The following is a 26,702-nucleotide window of genomic DNA, read 5'->3' on the forward strand; positions in this document are numbered from 1 at the left end:
TCATAGCATGCGTGCTAAATGCTTTTTCTGCAGCGTAGTAGTTGTTCCATGCAGAAATGTTATTAGATCGTTTTGCTGATCTAAAAAGTCTTTTCTTTTTATTATTGAGTCGTTTTAGTGTAGCTGTGAACCATGGGGACGTCTTTTTTTCGGTGACGGTAATGGTGGGCACGTATTTTATGAACAGGTCATGGATTTTATTTTTGAAGAGCAACCAATTAGTCTCGACAGAGCGCTGCGAAAAATCGGCTAGCAGGCAAGTAGCGAATTCTGCAAACTCATTGTTTAGGGCGGAATAGTTTCCTTTGTTATACAATGTTATCGTTTTTGTTATTTTAGACGAGCGTGTTAGTTGGCAGAGGTGGGTACCATGAATCACTGAATGGTCACTTAAGCCAGGCAAGAACGTCATCTTGGAAACCTTGTTAGGCTCGGAAGTGAGGATAAGATCTAGGGTGTTGGAGGAGGTAGAATTTTGACGTGTGGGTTGAGTGACGAGTTGCGTTAGTCCAAATGTTAGGCATGAGTTGACGAAATCGCTTTCAGGACCGTGTTTGGCGGCTGTGCTTGCCAGATTATTCCACGAAATTGCTGGAAAATTAAAATCACCGAAGTGAAGTATCGGATAATGACGGAAAGCTTTAGTTACAGAGTGAATAGCCACGTGGAAATTCGGTACAAAAAGGGGGTCAAGACCGGGAGGGCAGTAACAAACTCCAATTATCGTGGGGGATAAGAAGCATTGCAGAGAATGAACGTGAGTTCTAAGCATGAGGACACACGAATTTCTGTACATTGAAGGCTTTTATGACTGCCTATCAGCACTCCACCTCCACGTTTGTGAGTGCGGTCACGTCGAAAAATGTTGAAGTCCGGGAAATATTGTAGCAGCTCTGAGTCTGCTATTGAAGGGTTAAGCCAAGTTTCGGTTATTATGAACAAATCTGACTCTGAAGAGCTAATTAGATTTTGTAAGCCATCAGCTTTCGGAATAATGCTTCTAATATTAGCATAAAAAAGGAGAATGATTTCCTGGTTGGAATAGTACGGCTGGGGCCTATGTGTTTAACGGACGCAGAACGACTTTGTTAGTCTTATGATCGTAAATGAAAGTTTTGTTGCCAATGATAAGCTTAACGTGACGGAGTTTGTAAGGTTGCTGCTGTGCCCTTCCAAACTCACCGAGAAGTTTTCTGGCTTTAAGTGTGTTAGGTGAATAGTCCTCCGATATGCGATAGTTCGAACCTTTTAGCTTGCGCCCACTCGACAGTACGTTCTCCCTAACCTTAAAGTGTGCAAATTCAATGATGACTGGTCGGTTTTTGTTAGCATTATATTTACCTAAACGATGAGCCCTTTTTATATCCATTGCGTCAAGACTGATTTCTAATTCTTTGCTACAAAATTGGTTCACAGAGGCTTCAAAGTGACATATCAACATTTCTCATTCATGCTTTGCATTCATCTATTCTCAGTGTACGCGGGATCTGGCAATTTTTTCGTGGAAGTGTCCCTAGAAAGACAACCATCGTCAAAAGACTATTGTCTTTATTATAGCATGGCTGCGGTTAGCACGCACACCACGTATATCAATCACTATGTGGGGTTTCGTATGACCCGAAGCTGCTTCAGAGCGGGGATTGCTCAAACTCGGAAGTCAATTGCAGTGCGCTAGATCTTTCATGTCTAGAATATTGCAGATCCTAACATAAGGGTCATACGCAGCAGCCAAAACTACATTAAAATATTTTGTTGATCAGTGAGTCGGACATTATTAGTCTAAATATGTGCACGAAAGGAAGCCTTGTAGCTGTCTGATTATTGAAGGGCAGGTACTATAATATTGAAGGCGACCCGCTATAACTCCGTGAGCAGTGCCCCTCCGTCAACTTCTTGGACCATTCACCAGGTTTGACAATTTTGGGCAGACAGGTGCAATGCGTACACTAAGCGGTCATGATCACGTCTGCCGAAATTTGCAACGCTACGCGCCGCAGAAATAGGTCAAATTTCAAGGTGAACGCTGCTCCCCCTCCCTTATACCGGCGCGCGCCCAGGGAATGAGGGCATGACGTGCGCGTACGAATGGCCCTACGTACACGGCAATGCAGTGACGTTGGTCCTCTACGTAGACGACTCTGCTCTGACGTTGCAAAGAGTGGCAAGTGACATGGCGAGAATTATTTAACATGGCCTGCGTAGTTTGTGTAATTCGTTGCTTGAAAAGTATAATAAAACTGTAGATAAATAATGAAATACAATAAGACAGTATGAGCGTATTTTTTTCAATTTTCTCCCGTAAATTGCAACGAGATGCGGGGCTAATGTGTCGCCGTTTCGCGTGTGTTCATGTACCAGTGGTAAGCGCATCGAACAGATGACCGCCGTGGAACGTTCCAACGCGTTCGCGCACTCATTTTTTGTTCATCTATTCTACCGCGTCTAAGCCAGCGTTTCCAAACCATCCCGCAGAAATAGGCAGAAGACCACAAGATAACGCTTGTCGACAAAGCAACACCACTCGCGTGGTCGGGGGTTGGACTTGTTTCGGCACGTCACGCGCACGTGACTTCTTAGGCAGATGCCGGAGAGGGTGGGGAAGAGATTTAGCCTCTGAAGGCTACGCGGAGGAGCGGCAACGGTTTCGAGCTCGCCCCCTCTCACCCTCGTTTCGCGCCGCTTCAAAAAAACCCGTTTTCTCCCCTCGTGATGAACCAATTCAAAAAATTTTTGTGGCAAAATGTTTCCATCGGACACCCAACAAATTCCACTAACTAAAATTTGGTATGGGGCCTGGTGAGTGGCTCTTTAAGCAGTGTATAGGCTCGTGGTTTTCCCGTTGTAGAGTGCCAAGTACTCAAAATTCCTAAACATTTTTTCCAAACTAAAGTAGTGCCAGTTCGACTGGTGGTGTCATTGATTGGCGGATTTGGAGTGGCCAACGAACTCTGCGCCGGAGAACTCCAATCTGGCGGAGGGCAACACAAGGGAATCTACTAATGGAACACACGCCCTTCCTCTGGAGAAAATGACAGGGTCAAAATGGAACGCGATGCGCGCGTCTCTCTTTTTGCTTGAGTGGGCACGCTGGGCACAGCGACGCTACGCTAGCAAAACGTGGGCTCTGACCAACACCGCCTAGACTATTGACAAGGCCCCTCCAGGGAGAGCGTGACGTCACCCTAGTTGCCCACCTGCACCCCGGCCGTCGTCGCCACTCGTTCTCGTTATATCTGCTGTGGGCACTCATTGAAAGCCGGTGTTTCTTTTTTTGTTCTTTTTTTGTTCCTAAGCGGTCTGCATTTGTTTACGCCTGCCTATACACTTTAGTGATCAAACTGTATTAGTCAGAAATGCATTTGTAGAAGTGGTTTCATTAGGACGAAAGGCTAAAACCATCCTACCTCATTTCTTGTTCAAGGTTTTGATTTTTCTGTCAGCTGCCTTTTTTGTGCGGTGCTTTGGATGGTGTCATTTCGAAGTCTACAAAAGTTGTTCAGAGCGACATTTGTTGCAACACGCACTACATGCCGCACGATAGTCTCAGAGGTATGGCCATTTTCACAAGTCTCTAGCTCAACATCTCCTAGCAGTGATGTGGTAATGGAGCTTACAATGCAACGTTGGTTGTTCGACGCGAGGAACGCCTTTGCATTTTCTCTCTTGGTGAGCTTTTCGAGAACAAGCGTTGTCACCAGCACCATGTGCACAGTACATGGCTGCGGAAACTTTAAGCTTCCTCTTGACAAGTTGTCAATCATTGTGTTACCTTCCACATCTATGTTCCTGCTCTCCAGGACGAGCACGCTGCTGCAAAATGCGCATGACAGCTTCTTCAGAGCTGAATGAGCACAATATCTAGCGATATAAGCAACGACCTCCATGTCATGCTTTGGGTTGGAAATTTCATCATTTGAGATGTGAACAGAGAAGTTATGTTGCGATACTTCTGTGTCACTTTCGCTGCTGATGTCTGGCTGCGGAAGCATCAGCAGCTTTTGCAGACGAATTTTCTTTTCAGACTCCAGAAGCTGCCTCACGGAAACATGATATTGTGTACCAGCAAGCTGACGGTAGCGACCGAAGCGATCTTCAAGAGTGTCAGTTTGAAATTTTCCCAGCAAGACTTACTTGAACTTCAGTTCTTCTAAACAGTACCGCAACAGCTCAACAAGGGAGTAGCAAGTGAGTCTCAACGCAGAATGTGTTTCCCTTGTCAAGCAGCCACGGCTCATGTTGACGCTGCTCCAAGCATCCAGCCAGTCTACCATGCCACTAAGGAAAACCAGCTGTTGATCCGCCGTAGAATTCATTGGATTTTGAAGGGTGTCGTTCAGTCGGCGACCTTTCGAAGGGGTCTTCACGTTGACAATTTTCCACCACGTCGATATGATGTTTATGAAGAGAGCTGTTGAACTGGCACATGTGGTTTCAAGGGCATCGCCACGCGTCTCAAGTGCGTTTGATACAAACGGAATAATGACAATTAACACTAACTTTACATTTTGTCTCTCCATAGGTGTCGGATTGATTGCCTTGGAATTTAGCTTGTAGCCAAGCTTGAGAAGCGATGTCTGCTCCAATGCATACAGCTGCCGTACGGCTTCAAATGATGCTGCTTTCATTCTGGGCGGCCCGTCGGGCAATATTCCTTACAGGCTCACTTCAGGAAAGTAAAAGCATATTCCTTCGTTTTTTTGATTCATCCAGTTGTTCCTGATGCATTTCAGTATGTGCACAGGGTCTACGACATAAAACAGAGGCCGATTGTTGTCGGCTGGATGAGGATATACAATGCTTACTTCCTGTTTTTCTGAGAAAAACGACATCATTTTTCGGTTGAGGGAATTGTTGTCAATAATTACAGCAATGACCCTGAGGCCCATAGATTCCACTTCTAAAATTACTTTCTTGCAGAACTCATGTAGAATTTCGGCGGTCATTTTAGCAACAGGAAGAATGTGAAGCACATCTTTGTTTGATGACAAGAGCGACTGAAGCATGCAAACATGAGCGGTTGTGGCTGCCTCTTGAGAATTGGCTGCAGATCCAACTATGCTGCCCCCTTTATAATCAAAGTATGGCTTGATATGAATTTCATCAACCATTAGCGTCACCGTCTTTTCGTGCGGCTGCATGCACTTCACTCTTTCTAGAATGTAGGAGAGGAAGTTCGCTTCGTTTTGCTCCTTCAGTGGATCGCCTCCGTACTTGGAACAAACGCGGCGCAGGGTTGAAAGATGGGGTAAAGTCAACGTCGAGGCTGATCTGGCAAAGTTATAGGCGTGCGGGAATATGGAGTGCAGGATGCTAGAAAACACTAATGTATCAGCACTGTAGCGACGAATGGGGGCAGCGAGTGCGAGAGATATTTGCTCATTTAGCAAACGAAACAAAGCACTGTGTTCTTCGGTCGGGTCACTGTCTTGGGACAGTTCATCCAATAAGGAGCCGATATGCTGCAACACTGACGCTGTTTTCGATGAACTTGCTACTTCAGGCGTCTCAGTCATGTGGTTTTCCAGCTGCTGGAGCAGTGAGGACAACGTCCGGATGTCGCGCACTGCGTCTGGAACTGCGCCTCTGCAAAGTAATGAAACCAGCTTGATCATACCTGCTGAGACTTCAAGTGAGAGATCAGCAAGCACAGTGACGGAAAACCTCACGTGCGGTGAAGGATTATCTTCGACGTGGAGAAACATCACACAACGATCGTTGGCCTTGATGGTCCAGAAATCATTACTGCATACAGCAGAAAGCTTGCCTCTTAAGTGTTCGAAAGAGGACACAGCATTTCTCTCCTCTTCGCTTTTTTTTGCGCATATAGAGTCCTTAATCGCTTTGCTCAAGGCCTCGTCTTCCATTCGAGCTCGTTTCGAGACAGGAGATTCTCGACGATTGCGATTCGTGCTCAGGTAGGACGGACAGTTCGGAAACACCGATGGTATAGCATGTGACACTAGGCGCACCCTCTCGCTGTCGACTGTCAAATGTCCGTCCCGACGCTGCGTCGAAATGTGACAGCTTTGTGATGAAGTCAGCCTCGAGGAAGTGGAGTTCACAGACCTGCGCCAAGCATAACAGTGACTTCATTACTTTCATACGAAACGGGCTAATGGGAACTTTGACACGAGCCTGAGTATTTCTGTTCTATTTTACCGCACTGCCCTACCTGAAGCGCGACAAAACTACCATCACCACTCACGATACTCGCTCCGTTCAACAGTAACAAAGCTAGAACACCAGTAATGGGATAGAGCCGGTAAGACAACAAACTTCAGCAGTTTCTCACCTTGGAGTGTATGCTTGGTGTGAAATCCTTTCGCGGAATGACTTTTATCCAAGACTTCTTCCGAGCTTCATCCCTGGGGAATGTGAAAACCCGCACTTTGGGACCACTGTCGTAATTGCCGCGGCACCCGGGAACACAACAACGTCCCATGTCGCACTGATCGATGTGTAATCACATACTCACAAATACAACATCAATAAAATAGGACAAGTGGGAACGGACGAAGACTCAGAGCAGTGCGATGCAGCACCAAGCCTAACGCAGTCTAACCAGCGAAGCAGGTAGCAATGAAAGGCAAACCTGTCGTGGCTTGTCCGCCGTTCGGGGTAAAAAAGTGCGCGGGGTGACCAACACCACCACCTGAGCGACGCGTCCTCGACCACTGGACAGTCGGTGATATGTCAGGGGAGGGGTTGAGGTTGCCACCCAGGATCCGACGAAGGACGACTCTTGCGACGCGTCTCACGAACAAGTAGAAGATGCGTTTAATTTACATATTTGCAAGAGAAGTACATTGCAACGAGAGCGTACAGACGCGCCTTTCCATCACAAGGGCCCAGAGCACACTCGAGACGAGCGGGCCAGCGAAGTCCAGAGAGAGAGCACAGCGCACTCCCGACACGCTCCTTTTATAGCCGTCCGTGCACGCGCTAGACGCCGACTGTGTGTCCCAGCGACGCTGATGTGCATTTCCTGCGGCGCACACAGACGCCTCCCGCATTCCTGCAGGACGCGGACAGCGTTTGACCGTTACGCCGATGAGCGTCCCTTGCAAGCCAACTCCTTGCTGTGCCGGTCATAACATCGGACAACCAGCGTGACGTATGCCGTTTGGAGAGAGGGGTATGAACGGGCCTTGTGAATAGTCTAGGTGGTGTTGCTCTGACGCGAGGCGCAACTGACGCGACCGGCGTCCGTTGGCACGCCCAAAGCTGGCACTGTTTCAAGGCGCAGGGCGCTTGCGACTTCCAGTTGAATTTACCCATTTTCGCGGAGTAAAAAAATTGGCAGCTTATCCACGGAGTGAATGATGGAGAGTGGGGCGAAGCATTCGTCCGTCCATTCTTTCTTGCTTCCGCCCGTCCATGCGTCCGTCTGTGTGACCGTCTATGCGTCCATCCGTCCGTCCGCGCGTGCGTCTGTTCGTGCGTCCATCCCTGCGTTCGTCCATGCATCCGCCCCTGCGTCCGTTCATGCGTCTATCCATGCATGTGTCTGTGTGTCCGTTCGTCCATCTATTCAACACTCCAAGTACCACCATCTCGCATCTTTTCATAGTATATTCCCCATATAGACGCACCGCAATCCAGCGGACATTCCAAGGACTAAACGAAAGGTGGCACACGCACACTTTCTTATGGCTTGCGCTTCGTGTCTACTTCCCACCTTTAACCATTTCGAGTTCATGGTATATACTGGCTTTTTGCGGAGTGGGCGCGGAGGTGAGCGGTCGCATGTGACTTTGGCTCCTGCAAATTTTCCTCTTGTGGCTAACTGATCACTCCAAACGCCCCGAATACTTGACTGGACCTATATGTGAGTGTTACCGACGCTTCCTGTGATACTTTTTCAATACTAAGACGTTTTTTACGCAAGCCGCAGCCCTTTTAGGGCTGTCGGCTAGCAGTATCGCTGCTAGGCCTACCTCTCCCTAGCATGAGCGCTGGAACAGGGCGCGACGCAGCCGGCGTCGATGGTGCGCGTTCCTGGCGCGCGATCCACGAGAGCCTCACAAGACAACGCCAGCATCCTTCGTCACCACCAAGCCATGCAGTGGCTCAGGAGCGCCAATCAAGAGCAGCACCGAAGCCCCCACCACTGCCGCGCAGTGATTACAAAATCATATTAAGAGTCCGTGGAGGTTTAAACTGTGCTGTGATACATCCATGCGTCCTCAGACAAATAATCCTCAAGGCGGCGGGTCTCCCAATCTCTGACCGCACCAGTTCTGACCAAATACGCGTCAACTCCATCAACCATACCGTTCTGATTAGCACACCAGACCTGGATCGTGCCGACCTCTACCATGGCATACGGCTCTTGAACTTCAACGGCACCCCTCATGAAGTCGCCACCCATGTCGCTGATCCCGTCGATACCTGCAGAGGAACCGTTCTCCTGCCTTCCGATTACTCGGAAGACGAAATCATCTCGACCCTCCGCCGATGCAACCCAAAGCTGACTATCGGAGGTGCACGACGCCTGGGCAGCACTGAAACCATTCTAATCATATTCCAAGGCAAAATCGTTCCTTACTACGTCCACTACGACGGCTGTGCACTTCGATGTCGTCCCTTCAGGCAAAAGGTTGAAGCCTGCACACGGTGCCGTCAGATTGGTCATCGCCAAGACGTCTGCACCAACACCAGTGACACACTTTGTCCCAAATGTGGACTAAAAGATGCACCTATGGACCACGAGTGTGACCATGTTTGTGTTGTGTGCAATGGAAACCATGAAACAGGTTCATCGCTGTGTAGACAACGATTTAAGCCGCGCCCTACACGGTCCATGGAAAAGCAAGACCCACCCATCCACCGATCTCCTAGTCGCGAACAAACTCACGGTTCAAGCCAGCGGAAAAGTCGAAGCAAAAGCAAGGAACGCGGGCGGAAAAGTCGAAGCAAAAGCAAAGAACGCGGGCGACGCTCCAGTGCCAGCAAAAGTAAAGATCGCGGTCGTCGCTCCGATTCAACGACGCAAGACGGCGCCTGGCCAGCCCTATCACCAAGCCCTGCTCTCAACAACTCTTCGGTCAACTCACACCAGGTAGGCTGGGCTAAGTCAGCCTCTTCTAGCTGCTCCTCAAATCACACCAGTAACAACGACTCCACCCTCTTTAAAGAAAATGCAACCCTAAAAGCTGAAATTCAGAGGCTTAAATTACAACTCGAGTCTTTTCACTTATCCGCTACTACCACTCAAATTGATTCTCGTCCTCCTTCCGCATCAACCACCCAAGCCCCTCCCTCTCATTCCGCCTCTTCCATGTGCCATTCATCAGCCCCACCTGAACCCTCTGCACATTTGCCCATGGACACTAGCCCCTGTGCTCAACGCGAACCACTTCTCCCTCCCCCCAGCAAACGTAAAACTCCGAGCACTCCACGATCAGAAGAATCCCTGGAGGAGACAGTTTTAAATTATAATGACAGAATAACCGCATTAGAAACTAAATTTCATAATATACTCACCGCAGTTGAAAAACTCAGTGCAGATTACGCAGCCAAACATGAGGCACTCGCCAAATTTATGGACCTTGTGCAAGCTCATATCCAACAAACTACAAGTTGGATAGCTGAAGTTAGTGCCAATAATCCTAGCATAGCACCACTTTCCACCTCAGCACCAGCTTCGCTTAACAATGGCCAATAACCCGACTCGCTCCGAGCTTCAGGTTTGGCAATGGAACTGTAGGGGGTTCCGAAAAAAGAAAGCACATCTGCAACAGTTCCTTGCCTCCCGTTCTAATCTACCCGAAGTCATTGCCCTCCAAGAAACTCACGGGCCAGTCAGCTTCCCAGGTTATAATGTCCACCAAACTAAAAAGCTGTCCCGGCCTGATACGGCAATTCTTACTCAAAAACACCTCACTGCAAATCACTCCCACTTCGACGGCGTCGATATAGAGCATGATTTTTTGGAGATTATTCCTCATAAGAATAACACATCTGCTCTTTACCTTCTGAATGTCTACAGCCGCCCTCGAGACAAACATCACCGCTTTGACTCCCTTTTTACTCAAGCCATTTCCGCTGCCAAAGACCATCCCCTTTTAATTCTTGGTGATTTCAATGCACCCAACCCGTTGTGGGGTCACACTGTTTCTACTCCTAAGGGCAGAGCCCTGTGGATACACATACAAGACCACAGACTCACGCTACATAATGACGTCGATGCACCAACCAGGCTAGGAAACAGCGTATCGAGAGATACCTCTCCCGATCTTACCCTTACACGCAGAATTCAGCACGTTACATGGAGCAACTTGCAAGTTAATCTCGGTAGTGATCACTACATCATTACTACTACAGTACATTTCAAGCACAAACCCTTCGCACCTAAGCCAATCAGTCACACCAATTGGGACAAATTTCGAGAGGCCCGCCAGATATCAGCTCCCAGAAACATCCAAGACATCTCAGAATGGGTGAAGCAACTTCACTCAGATGCTGGGGTGCATACTACAACTTTGCCCCCCGAAACCCCCCTCACCACGGTTGATGCCAAGCTTTTACATATGTGGGAAGCCAAACAGTCTCTCTTGAAGAGATGGAAAAAAGGACGGCACAACCGAAAGCTAAAACTCCGAATAGCCAAGCTTGACCTGCAGATCCAGGAGTACGCCACACAACTGGCCTGCCAGCAATGGGGCCAGGTGTGTGACAGCATGCAAGGAAACCTTGACAGCAAACGCACATGGCAACTACTGCGCCACCTCTTAGACCCTACCACATCACGCACACATCAAAACCAGAGCATAAAGAAACTTGTATATGCTCACAAAAACGATCTAAACGGACTCTTCGACGACCTCCGCGATAAACATCTGCCTCCTGCTCAGAAGTATAACACACCAAAGTACACTGGAAAGCCCAACGAGTTATTGAGCGCCGCTATCACGGAAGCAGAGGTTCGGCATGCTATGGCCACTCTGCGCACAACGTCAGCACCAGGCCCAGACCACATTAACAACAAAGTACTTCGCAATCTGGACGACAACTCCGTCACGGCAATCACAGATTATTTCAATCACTGCTTTGACACTGGCACCCTTCCAAGTTCCTGGAAGGATGCCAGGGTAATTTTCATTCCAAAGCAAAACAAACCAGTGAACACTTCCAATCTCAGGCCTATTTCACTAACTTCTTGTCTTGGTAAAACGCTTGAACACGTTATACTCAACCGTCTGAATAAATACATGGAAGACAACAATGTTTATCCACCAGAAATGGTGGGTTTTCGAAAATCTCTGTCATGTCAAGATGTCATGCTTCGACTGAAGCATGATATCATTACACCCAACAGCAGCCTAGATACGCAAGCAATCTTGAGTCTGGACATCCATGGAGCTTTCAACAACGTTGCTCATTCCGCCATCCTCCGCGAGCTTAATCTCATAGGGGTTGGCGCAAAGACATATAACTATATAGCTACTTTTTTAGCCAACCGTACCGCAACCATACACATAGGCGCAGATCAATCTCAGTCTTACGCTTTGGGAAGTTACGGCACGCCCCAAGGGTCTGTGCTGTCACCGTTTCTTTTTAATGTCTCTATGATGCCGTTGGCGCAAGCATTGAGATCTATCCCTGACCTCAAGTTTTCACTCTACGCCGACGACATCACTCTTTGGATGACTGGCGGCTCCGATGGAGAGATTCAAGACACCCTGCAAGCTGCGGCAAATACGGTTGTGGCACTTACAGGGTCTATGAATCTTTCATGTTCCCCACAGAAATCTCAGCTACTTCTCCTACCATCTCACAGAGGGGGCGAAAAACACATATCCAATATACAGGTAATTCTAGATGACGTACCAGTTACTCGAGTGGATAGGATCCGCGTGCTCGGTTTACACATTCAAAGCAATCGGCTCAACACATACACACTAAAGACACTTCACACCACCGTTGATCATACCTTGCGACTTTTGGGTCGGGTCAGTAATAAACATGGCGGACTAAAGGAGGCCGAACTCCTCCGCTTGGTCCAAGCCTTCGTTATCAGTAAAATAACTTTTACAACGCCTTACCTACACTTTCTTAAATCAGAATCCGACCAGATAGACATCCTTTTACGCAAAGCGTATAAGTTCGCTTTAGGGGTGCCTATACGGACCTCCACTGAAAGGCTTATGCGTACTGGCACCTTCAACACCCTTGCTGAACTAGGAGAAGCCCATATTGCATCTCAGTATAACAGACTTTCTAACACCGTGACAGGCCGACACATTCTACAAACCCTTTCTGTCACTCCGGCATCCATCACTAAGGTCAAGTACACCATTCCACACCACATACACGAGAACCTATACATTCCACCACTTCCAAAAAACATGCACCCTGAGCACCAGAAACAGCGCAGGATGCAGCGCGCGAGGGCCCTCAAAAAACAATTCTCCTCCTCCAATGATGTGCTCTATGTTGACGCCGCCGATTACGGAAACAGGCATCATTATGCAATATCGGTAATCAACTCTCACGGCCAGGTCGCTGCGGCCGCCTCCGTTCTTGCTTCTTCTTCGGAGGAAGCGGAAGAGGCGGCCATAGCCCTGGCCCTGACAATACCTAGTTCATCCGTTATAATCAGTGACTCCAAAACAGCTATATATAATTTCGGAGCGGGCAGGGTTTCTAAGCCAGCCCTTTCCCTACTTTTGCATCATCCCCTTGATCGACTTGTAGCACTAATCTGGACTCCCGCGCATGCGGGCCTTGCCGGAAACGAGGCGGCTCATGCGAGTGCCCGAGGATTCACAGTCCGGGCACACGCATCCGATGTGTCGCAATTCGCTACGAATGAGGCGCCATTTACAGCGCGGGATCGCCTTATTTCATTCCACGATATTTGCACACACTACCGTTTAGAGCGATTAACCTTCCCGCCACTCACGCGCAAATCTTCACGCAGGTGCGAAATTCTGTGGCGACAGCTGCAGACTCGCACCTTTCTTTCGCCTTACCTCCTACACCGCATTCATCCATCCTGTTATCCTTCCCCCTCATGTAAATTTTGTGCCTCCTCCACAGCAGACTTGAACCACATCATGTGGCGCTGCCCTAAGCACCCTCTTCCCCCATTCCTGAAACGCCTAATTTCTAGTGAGGAGCAGTGGGAGGCTGCCTTGCGCAGCTCGAGGCCCGCTATCCAGGAGGCCATCCTGGAGTGGGCTGAGAGGGTAGAGGAGGACTACTTCAAGTAGTTCATCCCCACCACACCCTTTCCTGTTGCCCCCTTCCCTTTAACAAGGGATAAATAAAGTTGTTCATTCATTCATTCATGGTATATACTAGTTCACTGTATTCATGGCACTGCGGCTCAACGCTCGCTAAACCTTTCTAAAACCAAGGAGCTTACGCCCAGCGAGTATAACGTAGCAACCTTTTCCTGTCAGATAGTGCTCAATGTACATGCCAATGGCTGCTAATGGAAAATGAGAGACAGGAGAATTCGGCTTTTACTTTCTTACGGCTTGAGCTTCGTATCTACTTCCCACCTTTAACCACCTCGAGTTCATGGTATATACTAGTTCATTGTATTCACGGCACTGCGGCTCAACGCTCGCTAAACCTTTCGAAGACTAAGGAGGTTACACCCAGCGAGTATAACGTAGCAACCTTTTCTTGTGAGATAGTGCTCAATGTGCATGCCAATGGCTGCTAATGAGGAATGAGAGACAGGAGCATTCAGCTTTTAGTTAATGCGCACGCTGCAAATTCTTTATTGTTCAACAACGCACAGAAGAAATCTCTCACATGTACCGCCTTGGAGGTCAGAATGTAACACTTGTTACACACTACGACTACGACTACAAGGGACGAACGAATGCCGCTTTAAGGAGCTTCGCCCCTGAAAGGTCACCACGCAATCACATCACCATGACGACAGATATTGCTAAAATCAGCGACGTCACTAGACGCCATCAGATGACACCATAGGGTTTCATACAATAATACCTAGAGGGGAATCTTGCGCTAGTGTCTACGCAGGCTACATCAGCGGCGCTTGTACCCCCCTGCGAATCATGAAAAGTATACATGCTTTGAATCTGGTTCGGATGGATAAGATTCTTCAGATTCGCGACGCTTCTTTTCCGAGTGTGAAACAAAGTGATATGAACCTATGTCTAATTGAACTTCACTTCATTTATTTGTATGCAAACTTTATTGCGAAAAAAAATTGTGTCCAGGCGGCAAAAGTGAAACCTGCGCAAACTTAGTTATAAGGGTATGCGTCGCTCTGCCATTGCGTTTCATATTTAGCATCAAGGTTTTATAAATTAATTTTTCCAACTCTTGAAAACAAACATGCTTGTTTTTCTCTCAAAAGTATGTATTATATATTTATGAAAATAACGGTACACGGTATCAAGTGAGAGACACTCATCGTTTCTTCTTCTCCGACGCTAGGTGCGTTTGTCTCAGTGACCTGCCACCGACGCACCTCTGGTTTTGTTGTGAAGTCGAGTTAGCAGAGTGTGACGCTGAGTCCATTTAGCTTCGTCGCAGTTATGCAGTCAATTTAAACGAGTTTAGGCAAAACAGTCTCGTGAAAAAACATGACGTTATGCAATACCCAGCACTGGCACGAGACGCTACATCTATACGCAGCGGTGAGTGGACGACGCTTCGTTTGAGCTGTGAAATACGACTCGTAAAGCTCCAACGTCGCAGCTAATCAAGAGACCTAGTGGTCTTCAGCCTCTTCGAATAGCAAAGGCAGTGCTTCAACGCTCTTCGCCGCACCCTACTACCCGCGCTGCGTGAAGAACAAAACTGAAACTGTAGAAAAATTACTGCAGACCGTTCGCCAGCTAACCCTATCCAATACGAAGCCTGTACTTCCCATAGTTCTCATGGAAGTTCACGATCGCAGCGCCAGACTCCTCTTTAGGGGTTCTTGTATGAAAACCTATGCGTGACACCGTCGCTCGGTCAATGGTGGGCCGATCTCAGAGGCGTCGTGAAGCCACGGGACGTGTAAAAAGATTTCTAGGTTTCGTGAGATGGTATCGACGTAGGCGATCACTTGATTGGGTCAGGGCAAGTGAAATCGGCCTCGTACCTTTGCTCCATTTACCCTGTGCAGTCGTTGTTCAAAGCGCAAAGCGATGGCCATGCAGGTTGTTTACCATCATGGTGGCCGAGGACGCCTGACGTTGCAGTCGGAGCATAACAGTTTCTATAAATACACTAGATGGAACTCTAGTGCTTGTGTCTATGGCAGCTGCAACGCATGGCGCTTCAGCCACCATGGGAATAATTGGTAGTTAGCGAATGTGCCTAAACTTTGTTATTCAAGCTCTCTTTGCCTTTCCATGGCCTGGAGACGCTGAAGATCCTGGAGGCCTGGAGAACATGAAGATCCGCAAATTTTCAACAGTTCCACTCAACCTTAACCTTCAATGCTCAACAATTTAAATCTATTCGCAAAGTTTGCAATGACTAATTGCTCTCGGTATAGCAAACGTGAAAACACACGAATAAAGGAAGCCACAACTTCGGTTGAAGCCGCAAGCGGGAACAAAAGCGAACCAGTGTACTACCCATCACTCTCGCCGTGGCTGAACAATCGGAGCACCCGAGTTCCCCTTAGTATTTTAGGGGAAACTTCCTGAGCCTGAGGACATGTTCACTTGCAATTTTTGACCCCCCAAAAGAAAGAGTACTAAGAAAGGCAGGTGGCAGTTGGAAGCACGTCGTCGTTTTGTTGTTATTTACACATCCACGGCGAAGCACGTCTTTTTTTCTTAGTTGTTGAATGCGGTGAGTTGGGCTGAATCGTGGCGCTGCGGTGGAAATCTTCCTCATCAACTCCTATGGTGGAACGCGTTTATGAGGGTCAGCACAACGACTTAGTAGAAAGAAAAAAATATTGGCCGCGCATGTGCGTTCTTCACTGCAAATGTCAAAGAAGATTGAATTCTACTGGCCGTAATACGCGAGTCCTTGTCACATCCGAGCGAGATATGAAGCTGGATGTGATATGGACGCTATCTGGCAGTGGCTTGGAAAACATGGGCTTCTGGAGAACACAGGACCACTGCCAGGTGGCAACACTGTATCGTCGACAGAAGGCCTTTTCTTGCATAGCGTCACATTTTCAGCGCAGCTTAACAGACAATAGGCTTTTAGAATTACGCACCGATGTAACTTCTAGCAAAGGAACACACCATCTAATACCTACGTAGATGTTGCGCCTGAGATATGCGTAATATTTGCTTTTTGATCGCCAATGTTCACAAGTATGAAAGCAGCAATGAATTCCACAATGCTGGGCATTCAGCAAGTGCTTGAAATTTAAACGAGATGGCTTAATCGCGTGACAGATGAACAGATGCCACCCCAGATGCCACCACATAGTCTGGCGACACTTCCCCAAGCATAAGCGCTATAAAAGTGCGTGTGAATCACGTTCGAATATTTCGGAAGAACATTAACTGGTTGATACACTCACTGTGATACAAATGACAGTGACCAAGCCCACCAAAGCGAACCCATCTGAAAAGCTTAGTTCCACTTGTTCACTCCCAAGAAGAACCACACTAGAACACAGCATGACGATTCGGCAGATCCCACATACCTTGAGAATCGGTGTTATGCTGAGTTTGCGGATGAAAGGTGACTGTGTTCTCATGTTTTCTGTTGTGCGAAACGTTATGAAGTGAAACTTGAAAATGTACCAGAGTTTATTGACCGGTAATATGTAACAAAATGTGAGTCTGGCAGAACGTGATCAGTGAAAACATTTTAACAGTTGTTGAGCTTTCTCGCGGAGTTCAGCGGCGTGACGCCACCAAGACAGTTCACTGTCAAGGTAATATTCCATTGGAACGCCTTGGTACCACACAGGAGTAGTTATTGAAATAGCGGGCCTCAATCTCGTGCACACAAAAACACTACACAAGCGCTACACCTGGAAGGAGCCTCGTTCATAGAAGCAATAAAACCTGGTAGAAGAGTAAAAGAACAAACAGACGTCACAGATTGCGAATAGTGTAACGAGGCATCACCCAGAATGAATAGATGCTTTTCATAATCCGCAAGTGCACTTCTCAGCGCTGCATACTTGCTCGAGTAATTGCGGCACTTGCCGTGCTTTAAGTGGAGACCAAGGAGGTTTAGACCTGTTTAGCGGAGACTCGGTACTATAGTTGAACGGCTTGGGGCTTGTCTACTATGCATGTTTATATCAAGAGAGTGGACTCTCTATTTTTAACGTAATAGAGTAGGCATTCCAAAGCTTAAACAGACTTGGCGATAGTTATAGCATGACAACAGCACGACGACAAAGCGACAAGAAGGACACGAGCGCTCGTGTCCTTCTGGTGTCTTTGTCGTCGTTCGGTTCTCGCGCTATAACCATCGTCATGTCATACCAACTAGCCAATACTGCCACACTTCTAAGTTTCAACAGGCTGTTTGGAGGCCCCGCCGCGGTGGTCTAGTGGTTAAGGTACTCGCCTGCTGACCTGCAGGTCGCGGGTTCATATCCCGGCTGCGGCGGCTGCATTTCCGATGCAGGCGGAAATGTCGTAGGCCCGTGTGCTCACATTTGGGTGCACGTAAAGAACCCCAGGTGGTCAAAATTTCCGGAGCCCTCCACTACGGCGTCTCTCATAATCACATGGTGGTTTTGGGACGTTAAACCCCACAAATCAAATCAATCAAATGAGGCTGTTTGCAGCAAGTGACCAGCCTCCATTAGTTGTTCACACTGCATAGCAGGAAAGCTAGCCTTACACTCTTGAAAAGGGTTCTTTGCATTACAAGCGGATCGTTGAATGGTTCCAACCCATCATAAAGGATTCACTCATAATTCTTCATTGTCATCAGCCACTGAATTTATTAGGGGAGTAGAGGGTACCTGGCTAGCGTTCTCGTATTGGTAACCCAAAGGGTATTCGCAACGGCTTTCACAAATAGCGCTCTTCCACCTATAGCGGAAACTGTGTGGTGCTTTCCCCGCCGGCTGGCGTTTTTTAGATAGACAGGTTCAATGATATGTTCGAAGTCACCCTTTCACACATCTGCGCATTCTTGGATGTTTTCTTGCTGTGCAACCTTTTCGGTGAACAGACATTCATAGTTTGGAGCTCATTCTTTTGTCCTGGTCCTGTCTTCACGTTTGATGAATTTCGCCCGAATAGCAAATTACAAACGTTGTATTTTTACCCTGTGACTGCAACAATTGCTAACCTGTGGCCTTTAAGGTGAGAACAACTGAAATATAATTATATATAAAAACTCTGCGCAGCCAGCTGGATTAATAGTAATAATTTCTGGTGGTCAACGCCCTGAAAAAGCCATATGAATTTTAGAGGCGCCTTCGTGGAGAGCTCCGGTAATTCACACCCCATATAGTTCCTTAATGCGCAAGCAAATGTGAGGACAAGGGCCTCAATTGTCTTCGTCTCCCTTGAAAATGCGACCGAAACGGTCGGGTCTTGATCATGGCCTGCGGGCCAGCAGCCGAGTGCCTTGGTCACTAAATCACCGGGATGAGTTACAGCCGGCCGGATTAGAACTGGATCGAAACGAAGTCGTGTCACGCGATGACGCCATCGTAACGTCGCAGCGCACGAAAAAATTGTGGAGTCATATGACATCATCACGACGTGACAGGATGTCGTCATCACACAAAATAGTCACATGATCAAGCATGGGCTGATCTCGGTTGTAATGCTGCAGGACCACGTGAGCTGTAGAGAGCTTTGATGGCGCTGATCGTGGAAAAATGTGTTATATAGCATGCAACCGCAATATAACTATTCTGCTACGTCCAGCTCTGACATTCGATATATGACAGTCTATACAATCTCGAATAAGTGGACTGTATACATGTCCAAACAGATCAATACAAAATAGAGTCAATTCAAGAAGGATTGTCGATGTGTTTGCGAGAGCACATGTGTAAAAACTGAAGCAACTGTGAGCGAGTGTACGGCTTTCGAAAAACATAAAAAATTGTGAACTACAACTTCATAATCTATACCAGATATCCTGCCTTGTGGGTGCAAAAAGTTTTAGACATATGTAAAAATAAATCTTACTACGTCAAAAATTAAAAGTTCTAGGTGTCTGAAAACGAAAAAAATGCATTCGCAGCCGACAGGATTCAAACCTGTGCGGGGAGACCCCAATGGATTTCGAGTCCATCGCCTTAACCGCTCGGCCACGGCTGCCCGACGCTTCCGTATAGATGTTTGCATATGACAAGAACCAACATTCCCTGATCATGATGACGTGCACGAGCGCATGTGTGCATGTGCGCATGTGGCGGGCTATTTTAATAAGCAACGCGCATGTGGTTTTCTCGCAAATAATGTCATCTATCTCTAATGATACCATATAGAATAGTTCTCGCTATCTTATGAACGAGGCAATATGACACTGAACCTGCTGCACTAGACGCGATCAATGAATTATGTAGCATCCATGATGCAACGGGGACCCAATTATCTGCTATACTTCTGTCATGGCGCTGAAGTTGAAACTGGATTTACAGAATAAATGACATACTGCTTTTTTGAAGATGGCAGGCTTGGAATTAGCGGTCATGCTTATCCTCAGAAACGGTACATTGGTCATTCCTATTTCTTCAATGTGGTGTTTTAATGGCTATATTGGTGAGCCATAGCCAAAGAGTTAGCAAGGCAAAAAAAAAACAGAATAAACGGCACTGTATATACGCGCGCCCCCCCCCCCCCCCCACACACACACTCTGCAACAAAAATACCGACGTTGAAATTGCCTCACTGTAAGTGTACCTTTTGAAAGTAGCCTTTAATAACGGCAATGTGACATTGATGAACAAATGAGCACCTTTGAAAAAAAATTGGCGTGCCTGTCTTGTTGATTGCGTTTGTTGAACCTCCGGTATTTTCCAGAATAGATTTTTGGTGTACTTAAGGTTATTACGGTAGAGGAATTAGTGCAAATGAAGCAAAGTGAACATTTCTTACGTTACTAAAAAAAAGAGATCCGCAGTCGACAGGCTTGGAGCCTGCGCGTGGAGACCCCAATGAATTTCAAGTCTTAACCACCTGGCCACGACTGTCGAGATGCCTCTTCCCACGGAAGGGATCAGTTCACGGATAAGCCGAGGAAGAGCTTTCGCAAACGGTCGAGTTTCGTCGACGAAAGTGCTCCTCGCGGATATTGCATTTTCAATCCTGTCACCCCTTTTGGTGACCTGAGTGTTGCGACAGCGTCTTGACCAGCGCGTCTCTGTGGCAGCTGTCTTCACGACTACCATGGCTGAGGATTCTCCACCATCCTTGGGCTACGCCATTCGAACTCCCGTCGCGTTCTCTGGCTCGCACATCGTCGCACAGGCGTTCGGCGAGTGTCGCGTGCATCCGCATGATGTGCAACCGCATCGCCAGTGCCAGTGCGGCACGGTTGCGTCATGAACAGGCGCAGCTACTGTGCAAGGTCATCAGCGAGAAACATGCAACCTTTCGCTAACCCGTGCCTGCCGCCGACGCCGAGGCAACTGCAAGGGGCCTGACCTCCTCGGTGGCTTCTTGCCCCATCATTAGCCCCACAACATCTGAGTTTACTGTGGCGGCGCTTATAGCCAAAGCCGGGGTTCTGGGCTTAGTTGGTGAGCTCCCGACTTCTTCCTCACTCATGGCGGATTGTGTTGAATGATGCACTGCGATGAGCTTACCGTGAACACACATCACCGACCCACAGGACTTACCACTGCCATTAGACGCCGAGCCTGAACTCGCCGACATGAACATTAAGTCTGCGCCAAAGCGCTCACGTCCTATAGAGTCGGGCAGCAATGACGAGGGTGCCTGCGGAAGAAACAAGCCGTAGAAACTGAACGTCTCAACGGTGCGCCACCTACCACACCATCAAGTGATGCGCTTTCTGATGAGCACTCCGTCACAGGCGAGACCGATGGTACTAACGAGTCTGAGTACTAACGAGTATCTCCAAGTCGCAAAAGCACCGTCAGCGAGCGTTGACATCTCCTGGATCCGATGCGCACACTGGCATTCCTTTTGCCACTGCACCTATGGCTACGCCTACCCACGTTGTCCCCGGGCCTGCCAATGCGCCCACAGCGACTCGGGCCACTTCTGCAGGGTTACCGGCCGCTGCACACATCATGATGCCCTCTGCATTGTCGCTAAAGTAAGGCACAGTTCTCTTTCGACCGGCAAATGGCTTCCTTTCACCGCACCTCCCGCCTCGCCATTGCACAAGCCCTCTCCGCGCTGCCCATAGTCAAGTAGGTGCGACTAAATACGAAAAATAACATTGCAAAAGCAGACGCATATACTGCAGAATGGGTGGATAACCTCTAGCCACTTCGGAGCTCGCAGGAATACCCGTGACTGCCCACCATTCTGATGACCGTTCACAAAGCAGTGGTGTGATGCATGGCGTTGACAGTGACTACACCTATGAGGCCCTCCTGGCTGCCGTGACGTCCGACGGGCCAGTGATTGCTGCCAGGCGACAAAACATCTCACTAGTCTTGCGGTTTGCTTCGCCCGTTCCTCCTGCTTGGGTCCGCCTTTTTAGCATGGTGTTCGAATTGAGGCCCTCCCGACCTCACCCTATTCAGTGCCTGTGACGTGGACGCTTTGAACATTTAACTTCCACTCCAGAGGACCAGAATGGTGCCTGCGGTGCGGTGGCCAACATCCAATAAACGCAAACTGTACCAGCAAAGTAAGAGGCCTGCATTGCGGCAAACCACATTCACTTGACTCGCACTGCCAGCTACGGCAAAGAGAGCGGCGCCCGGCCATCACCAGGGCGTCAACTCCCACCTACATGCCTCATCGCGAGGCTCAAGCAGCTTTGCGGCCAAGCCCTAGTGGGACGGTTGGTCCTCAGCTAAAGCAGACCACAGGCAAAGGCTACGCTGCTGCGGTGGGAGCTACATACGACGTGGCAGTCAGCTAGACCCACCCATGCTCATCTGGTGCACAGTACAGGGGGACGTCTGCTCGTCCCAAGCAACCATGCTTTACCAAGCTTGGCTGAACCACGAAGGCACTCTCTCACCTCAATGTGAACCAGGAGAACGTGAACTTGAGGCTCCTGTTAAGAACAGTTGCGGACCTGCAGCCTCCTGAAAACGAGCTGTGCCCCATCTGCTTTCAGGCAGGTGGCGTGCACCCTCATACCAGCCGCCATGGCTGACACTTATCTGCATGCTGCAGGAAACCACCGCCGCTGCCGCCGCTCTTGTGTGCTTCAATGGAACGCTCATTCGTTACGGCGGTGGCATGCAGACATTTCCTTACATTTCCTGCAGAGCAAGTTTGATATGCTTGCTTAGCAGGAAGTGTACATAGCAGTGACTGACTTGCTACTTCCCGGATACATCGGCTACCACAGTGCCACGTCGTGTGTTCTACACTCGTGCCAAGACGTGCCGTGCATGGCGATTGCACATGTTTTAGGTCGACCACGTTGTGCAGTGTAAGTGTGACGTGAACTGCCACGTGTGCATATTAACATGGCCGATGTCACTGTGGGCGCACTCGAGTGTTGTGGTGTGAGGGTGCGGCTGCGCGGTGTGAACACGACAGTGGCATTTGTGTGTGTGCGACCTGGACAGCGGTGAGATGCCACCCCGCTTCCAAAGCTCACGCCTACGTTTGTAAGTGACTCTCTCCTATGTGGGGACTCTCTACTCATCACACCATGCGAGGAGTCACACCTGTTGCTCTCGAGGAAGGGATTCTGCTGGACGTTATTCATCAACTAGACCTGCAAGTTTTGAACACTGGATCCGTTACTTTCGTTCGTCGGACAGGTCAACCGTCATGCTCCGTTATCGATGTCACTATGGCCAGTGAAAAAGACTGGTAAGATTGGGCAACGCAGCCGGACTGTTGGGGTTCAGACCACCTGGTGATTGTAATCTCGCCTGTGGTCCCAAGGAAGAGGCTTTGCAGTACAGTCGAATGGCGGGCGTTCCGAAGGCAGCTTCAAGATGTCCCAGAGGATCAGGATTTCCTAAATCTGGTAACAGCGGCAGCGCAGGTGGCAGCCATTCAAATCAAGGTGCCAGCGCACAATCTGGTGCCAGTTCTACACCACCTGAACTTACGGGCTGCGAGGTGCAGTAGTGAGAAATGGTACCTAAAAGGCCAGGACTCAGCAAATCGTACACTTCTCAACCATGTGGATGCGGCACGCCGGCGACATGCCAACCATCACAGGTGAAAAAGCTGGCCGGGTATCTGCCGCTCTTTGAGCCAAGAAAATAAAGAGGTGGCGCGAAAGCATGGCGCCTTCTACGATCCCTCGTCATCGGACCAAATGTGCAGCAACCCGTTCTCGCTGTGGTCATTCAGTTCGGCATTAGTGAACGAGAACTGGCAGAGCAGCTGGCAGAACGCTTCACAGAATGGCCACCAGCCCATCCTGCAGCCTCCGCCACTGCGCCTGCTCCCAAGCCGCCGCAAGGCCACCACCCTGCCTCGATGGCGAGCCAGACTGCTTCTCGTTGTCAGAAGCTCATTCTGGAACACGAACGGAATGATCCTCTAGCCAGAACCAAGCACCGTAGTGCCCCTGGTGCCAATGGCATACCATACAAGATGTTATGCAAACTTGATGTGGCCGCGCGACGACATCTATTGAGGACTTTCAATACCATACGGCAAAGCGGTACCCAACTGAGACCTGGTGGTGTCGGTCCAAAAACCTGGCCATTCTTGAGCCACCATTGCGTCCTACAGGCCCGTCTCTCTCACCTCTGCTGCTTGCAAGCTCGCCAAAGCCATAGCACTGGAACGTTTATATTGCATTGCGGGAGCGAAGAAGTTCCTACGAGAACAGCAGACAGGCTGCCGGCACCACCACTGCACAGCAGACTCGATCGCGGACATCGCCTTTACCCTGGAGGAGGCCAAAAGCAACGGCGATGTGACCATCCTCGCCTTGTAGGATGTCCAGAGTGCTTCTGACAGCCTGCCTAATATAGTCGTAGAAAGTGCCTTGGACACACTCGGAATCGTGGACACACTTGGAACTGCCTTCGTACCTTCATCAGTGCCTTTCTGACTGGACGGAAACTCTGAAGTAGAGTTTGATGCGCGCTCTAGCGATCCACGGCCAATGACAGCTGGTGTTACACAGGGTCCTGATGCTAGCGGGGCTTCGGGCTGCGATACCTGTTGACAAGCGCTCTCCCACGCAGTGCTTCTTGTGTGCAGACGATGTGGCACTTGTTTAAGGGGCCTAGGTGGTAGCTCACGGTCATCAGGCGCTCCCTGGAACCCTCCCTGAATGGTGTTATTTTTTACTTGAAGGCAGTCAGACTGAAGGAAGTCAGACGGAGGCGCTGCTGGTTCACCCCCGAGGCGCGGTGTGGAGGGCAATTCGGTAGCTTGTGCTGGGTGACCTGCCGATCCCGTGGAGCTAGGTAGTGACGTACTTAACTGTGGCTAAGGATCAACCACCACCTCACCTAGATACCAGCTGTTAAAATCGCCGCCTTCAAGGCTACCAGGGTCGATGATGCTGTAAGCTGATGAGCAGAAGCCAAAGGTACACCTTGCAGCTGGCCTTTTGGCTCTTCGAGGAGGCATCAACGGCGCTGCGCTGCAATGTTACCCACTGCCCCTCATGCAGCTGGCCTCACAACGCAAGGAGCAGCTGGAGGGGCAACACCGCATGACAATTCGGCGCTTCATAAGATTTCCGCGCCAGTGACCCTTAAGCGTAACACAGGCGGAGGCCCAGACCTGGCCTCTGACACTCTTAATGCTGTGACAGGCACTGCACCACATAGATCGCCTTCATAGGGGCAATCATAGACTGCCATCATAGATCGCCTTTATAGACTGTGGAGTGCACAATTGACATGGTTGGCGCAGGTCAGCGCTTCCTATGACGAGCTGGATATCGAGGCTTCCTGTCCAGTCCAGCCCCCGCCACCACACCAGCAGCCTATGGACGTACAACTAGGGCCGGAAACCCTCAGCAAAAGGCGGACACCGATAAACGAGCTCCATCAGGCAGCTGTGGCAAAACTTCATAATAGGCTGCGAGGGCACCTCTTGGTGTTCACGGACGGGTCCGTTCAGGAGAACCCCCTCTCGGCAGCGGCTGCCTGCGTCATACCGTCGACTGGCACAACCATCCAGTACCGTCTTTCTTTCCACACCAACTCTAGTGCAGCCTAATTGGCCAGCCTTCACTCGGCAGCCAACTGGCTCGCTACCATAACGCTAGCTGCCCATGTCGATTCTGTAAGACTCCCGACCAGCCAGTGCTTCAGCCAGACCAAGGAAATATCACTGTGGCGTTGCTTCGCGCCAAACTGACCACCATCGGAGATAGCGGGGTGCGCCTGTCCCTCCACTGGCTTCCCTCGCACGTTAGCAGAGCTGGCAATCAGAAAGCCGACGCCGCTGCTAAGGCTGCACACCACTCCTACACTCCAGTCGCCAAGGTCGTAGCTCAGCCGAATTACCACGGAAACGATTGCGGCTGCTGCTACAACCGAACCACCCTGACATGCGGGGGGCAAGCGGCAAGCCTCCACCATACCTTCGGGAGACCGGCCTGGACAGATTCGAGCGACGTTTGATTGATACGATTGATATGTGGGGTTTAACGTCTCAAAACCACCATATGATTATGAGAGACGCCGTAGTGGAGGGCTCTGGAAATTTTGACCACCTGGGGTTCTTTAACGTGCACCCAAATCTGAGCACACGGGCCTACAACATTTCTGCCTCCATCGGAAATGCAGCCGCCGCAGCCTAGATTCGATCCCGCGACCTGCGGGTCAGCAGCCGAATACCTCAGCTACTAGACCACCGCGGCGGGGCTTCGAGCGACGTTTGTTGGTTCGCCTGCGTACCGACATCGCCTGGCTTACGGCTCGCATGTATTCCGCAGGTCGCTATTCATCGCCTGCCTGCCGAAGGTGCGGCGACGACGAAACGCTGGGACCCAACCATGATGCTCGCCAACGTAATCTTTTACTTGGATGGCACCCCGCGTGTATGGTTCGACGCTCATGAGGCCAAGCTCACCAGCTGAGACATCTTCAAGGACCGACTACGTGGCATCTTTGGGGACCCGTCCGGTCGACAAACGGCCGCCCGACAAGAACTCGCCAACCGAGTACAGTCATCAATCGAATCGTATGTCTCGTACACACAGGACGTGCTCGCGTTGTGCCGCAAAGTGGACGAGCAAATTTCCGAGTGTGACAAGTTGGGCCACATACTGAAGGGCGTCGTGGACGACGCTTTCAACTTGCTCGTGTACAAGAACGTCACGACCGTCGATATCATAAGTAAGGAATGCCGCCGCTTCGAAATGGCCAAAAACCGCTGAGTTAGGCCTCAATTTTCACGGCTCCCTAACACAGCTGTCACGTCAACCTGTACCGATCTCGGTGCCGCACCACACTTGCACGAGAACATCACACGCATCGTTCAGCGCGAGCTTGAGGCGGCCCGTCCGGCACCGTTTCTTGCACTTACACTCGACCAGGGCACCGTGCAAATACCTCCTGTGGTGTCAGTTATTCGGGCAGTCGTGCGGCAAGAAATTGCTAACCTTGGTTTTCCTGTCGCCTGCTCCGCCTCCCGACCGGACTACAGACCGATGCCAATAAATGCACCACGCCACGACCCGTACGCTGCCCATATCCCGCAATCCGATGAAGTGGAGAACGGCAGACGACA

General features: G+C 49.6%; 1 protein-coding gene and 1 non-coding gene across 2 annotated transcripts in view; both read right to left on the reverse strand.

Annotated features, from left to right (window-relative positions):
* The window catches only part of LOC119168632 (uncharacterized), a 207,567-nt gene that overhangs the window by 127,310 nt on the left and 53,555 nt on the right, over positions 1-26,702 (reverse strand). The window lies entirely within an intron of this gene.
* Positions 19,118-19,199, reverse strand: TRNAS-CGA (transfer RNA serine (anticodon CGA)). The gene has a single exon. It is a non-coding gene; the product is annotated as a tRNA-Ser (tRNA).

The sequence above is a fragment of the Rhipicephalus microplus genome, chromosome 6 (genome assembly GCF_043290135.1).
Source record: "Rhipicephalus microplus isolate Deutch F79 chromosome 6, USDA_Rmic, whole genome shotgun sequence".
NCBI lineage: Eukaryota > Metazoa > Arthropoda > Arachnida > Ixodida > Ixodidae > Rhipicephalus > Rhipicephalus microplus.